At 41.2% G+C, this 3278-nt stretch overlaps 1 pseudogene; it reads right to left on the bottom strand.

Annotated features, from left to right (window-relative positions):
* Positions 1-895, bottom strand: part of LOC102827745 — a 2280-nt pseudogene extending 1385 nt beyond the window's left edge.
* Positions 896-3278: the final 2383 nt, after the last annotated feature.

The following is a 3278-nucleotide window of genomic DNA, read 5'->3' as shown; positions in this document are numbered from 1 at the left end:
GTTTGTTCTTGTAGTAACAGTCCATCTGCCTTCATTTTTCCTGCAGGTCTTTCTTTCAAGAGGTATCTTTTATTTTTCTAGCCGCTCCAGGCTGGTCTGCCTGTCCTTTCAAGTGGAGATTTCTCATCTATGGAGATCTGGATGTGATTCTGGTTTCTACCTATAGTTTTAGGTATTGCAAAGGCTCCGCAAGAAGCCTTGTTCACTGGGTACACTGTAGCCCCATTTTAGGTATTCCAATCAGTGATAGGCAGACCGCAACTTCTTCTTGAAGTATGTGTCCATGAGATGTTTGGGGATCTTCATACCACTGATATCAATCAATTCTGGCGGAAGTGGTAAGGACACATTTCTGGTGTGTTCTACACAGAGGTACTCGATTGAGGGACAGAAGTCCTGTCACAAGGAGTCAGCCACTGGCCAACTGCTTCAGGAAGTCCTCTCTTACCTTGATGGCGCCCAGTGAAGATAATCGGAATAGTCTCAGGAGTGATGCTAGACCGCAGTCTTCTGACATACTGACTGAAGGGTTTTTGCTGTGGCTCAACAGCTTCCAAGGCACAACTTCCGTAGGGTAGTACCTAGGCATTCTGCACAGTTAAATTACTAAATTACCACCAACTGGCTTTGTGACAGTAGCAGGAACCTTCTCCTTCTTCTTCTTTTCAACCCTGGATTTAGCAGCCAAATACTTCCTCTTGTACCTGGCCTTTCTGGAGCGCATGGCTGATCAGGAATACCTGCCAATTCCTTGAACTAGGACAGGAGTTCAGCTTCTGTGGGGCTTCCCCTTCTTGGGTCTTTTGCCCTTCTTAATTTTGCCATTGGCATCTGCTTTCTTGACTTCAGGCTTCCTTTCCTTGGTAACTGGCTTCTCAGCCTTTTCACCCACCATCTTGCAAGATGGGAAAGAGACTCCTATCCTTTAGAAATGAGAACTATGTACACTCAAATTTTTGCTTTGTTTGTTTGTGGGTAGGGAATGAATCCCATTTCAAGTGACCCATTATAAAAGCTCTTCCTTAAAATACAAAGAAAAAATCATAGGACAACTTTCCCTTACTTATGACTTTTCATAGTCAAAAACCTCAAGTAAGGTAGGCATGCTACTTAAGCACCTTTTACGATGCTGAAATACTCTTTTTCTAAGATACAAGGGAGCTTCAAAAAGTTCATGGAAAAATTCCATCATCTTCAAATTACAAACTTTTTCCACAAACTTTTTTGATGTCCCCTCAGAGTTACCAACATAAAAGAATGATTTATGTTATGTTTTTTAAATTAATTTACTTAAAGGTCTATTAGGTATAAGGGGTCAATTAGCATGCACGAAACTGATTTCCCTGTAAGGATTTACAAATGACGTCCTGCATTTTGATCTCTTAATACAACCATTGTAACTCAAATGTATAAAGGTAAACAACTCAAGTGAAAGGTGTCATGCTCTTCTTGATGAAATGTCAAGAAGTAAATCATTCCACATTCTTGGCTGATGTATTTGTGTAGTTCATCAATGATAATTCCCCAGTTGGAGACAAGCAACATTCGAAGGATAATAATATTCTTGTGAACAACCATCGTGTTCTTGCCTTCACTACCATAATTTTGAGAAAATGAGAACAATGTCAACCTAGAATATTGCCTCCTCTGATTGCTCAAGAAGAACAGACAGCAAATTCAGCCATTAATCTGAGCAATACCATTTTTTTCTATAAAGCAAGTAAGTCTTTAAGGGCTCGAGGAAAGACAGCTTAAGACATGTCAATAATAATATCAAACCAGGACAGGTCACTTAGTAAATGTACTCTGGGTTAATCTGATAGTTTTTATAGGAGAAATTACCACCACCACCCAAAACAAAACAACACGCTAGCAGGTATAATGAGAAGAAGTATATTATCTAAGAGTTTTGCTAGCAGTATCTACCTAGCAGCCTCCTTTCTTTGGATAAGAAGCCCCCAAACTTTTCCAAGGAGGAGATCCGGGAAGCCAATAAACATATGAAGAAATATTCATGATCACTAGCCATTTTTGTTGTTGTTGTTGTTGTTGTTGCTATGGAGTCAGCTCCAACTCATTGTGACCCTGCACAGGGTTTCCGAGGCTGCAAATCTTTACTGGAGCAGAAAGGCTCATCTTTCTCCCGCAGAATAGCTGGTAGTTTCGAACTGCCGACCTTGAGGTTAGCAGCCTGATTCATAACCACTACGCTTAAAGAGCTCCTTTAGAGAGAAGCAAATCAAAACAATGAGATATTATCTCACATCAGCAATAACAGCAAAGATCAAAAGAGTAGAGGACAATAAATGCTGGCAAAGATAGGGAGAGACTGAGATGCTCCTGCATTGCTGGTGGGATTACAAAATGGTCCAACCTCTCTGGAAAGCAATACGGTTGGAAATACAGTATGATCCAGCAATTCCTCTACTTGATATTTACCCACAAGAAATACAAGCCCTAACACAAGTAGATACAGGCACACCAATGTTCATAGCAGCACTATTTATAATAGGAAAAAAGGAGAAAGTCTAAGTGCCTAACAATTGACGAATTGATAAACTATGGTACATACACACAACGGAATATTATGCTACCTTGAAGAACAAGGAAGCTGGAAGCCACCATGGATAACACGGATGAACCTTGAGGACATTATATTGAGTGAAATTAGTCAATCACAAAAGGAGAAGTTACTGCATAGGACCACTATTGTAAAAGACTAAGAAAAAGAACCCATACTAAAAGGGTAAGGAAAAAATTATTTGGTTACCAGGATGTGGGGAGTGGGGTGAGGGGAGGGAGGGGAAGGTGGAGCACAGGGTAGGGAATAGACACAGGATAGTTTGGGTGCTGGGGAGGGGAGCAATACACAAGAATGGGGAGCAGAATGGAAGAACGAGGTAGATGGGAGAACAGTTAGGCAGGTTTGCATGGGCTAAGTGGGACAGAGGTAAATACTGATGTATGTATAACCTTGGAACAACAGGGCTCTGGAATACAGAGATTGAGGCATGATTTGAATGGGCAAAAGGGGTAAAATAATGTTAAGATGCTTGACCATCTTTTGAATCTTGGTTTCCCCTGCATACCACTGTAAAACAGACACTGGAGGCGAGAGAAAGGAATAGCCAGAAATATCACCATAGAAAGCTTATTAAGTCCGTCTTCTGCCTATAACTGATTGGAATACCTAAAACGGGGCTTGAACTTGCCCAGTGAAGGAGGCTTCCTGTGGAGCCTTTGCACTGCATAAGACCATAGGTGGAATCCTGAACCTC

This window comes from Chrysochloris asiatica, unplaced genomic scaffold (assembly GCF_000296735.1).
Source record: "Chrysochloris asiatica unplaced genomic scaffold, ChrAsi1.0 scaffold00037, whole genome shotgun sequence".
In the NCBI taxonomy this organism is placed as follows: Eukaryota; Metazoa; Chordata; class Mammalia; order Afrosoricida; family Chrysochloridae; genus Chrysochloris; species Chrysochloris asiatica.
The sequence above is the reverse complement of the archived record's forward strand: the minus strand, read 5'-3'. Positions and strand labels throughout refer to the sequence as shown.